Genomic DNA, 1,025 nt, shown 5'->3' on the forward strand with positions numbered 1-1,025 from the left:
CATTCACTTTCTCTGTTTTTTGTCCCAGTGACCCAACCTATGTGCTTGGGGTCACCCGACTCATGTACCTGGCACCTATCGGTACTTGGTGGAGCTGCCAAATCGCCGAAGTGACCCAACTTACCTTCACAGTACTCACCCGCTTTCTCTGCCATTCTTTGAACCTCTCCCGGCAAACACACAGAAGTGCCCCAGCAACCTTCCTCCACTTCAGGGGCCTACCGGCTTTGTCAAGCAGCTTGCAGGTCCTTTGGAGCTCCTGCTCCATTCCTATGACCTTCTCTGTATTCAGGCAGCATAGGCACAACTTCTTGGTTCCCAAGGTCACCAGGAAGGATCATCTTCTACTCCTACTGCGACCCCAGCCAGGCAAACTAGCTCCTGCAGTCCTTCTTCTCTCACTGTCTCGTCGCTGGTCTGTGGGCTTCTCAGGATGGCTTCCCCAACAGTAACTAGTTTGTTGTAACTCTCCATTACATTCAGCTGTTCCACCATTAAACTCCAGCATTCAGGAAGGGAGTTGCTTGTAGCCAATCACCTTCCTCCAAACGATAGACTGCTTCTTATGATTCTGCTGAGTATTCAGCATTACTCGGCCCTCTTCCTCATCTCAGTCTTTATTATTCTCTTAGTTGCAGAATAGTGAGGAATACTATCAGCAGAGTTTTAGGATTGGAGCGGCTGATCACAATATTCCATTAAGACATGAGGTTTGGAAGGGGTATCCCTAAAAGGGAAATGGGGATACCATGTCTCATCTGATGATGTTGTTCTTCCCTGAGAGTCGCCTCCTCTCATGTAATCCTCCTTCAAATAGCCTCCCCACAGAGTCAGGATCAGGTAGCAGCTGCGGTCCCCTGGCCACATGAGGAGAGTCTACCTCTGAGAAAGGAGTGATGACATCATCAGATTCATCACACTCTCAATGAGGAGAGGGCCACTGTGATGCTTGTAAAATCCAGGGCTGTCACACTTCATCCTCTCCAGAGACACTGGGCAGACCTGATTGTTGCTGCTGTCCGTGC

The sequence above is a fragment of the Ambystoma mexicanum genome, chromosome 13 (genome assembly GCF_040938575.1).
Source record: "Ambystoma mexicanum isolate Mex_15411 chromosome 13, UKY_AmexF1_1, whole genome shotgun sequence".
NCBI classification, from domain to species: domain Eukaryota; kingdom Metazoa; phylum Chordata; class Amphibia; order Caudata; family Ambystomatidae; genus Ambystoma; species Ambystoma mexicanum.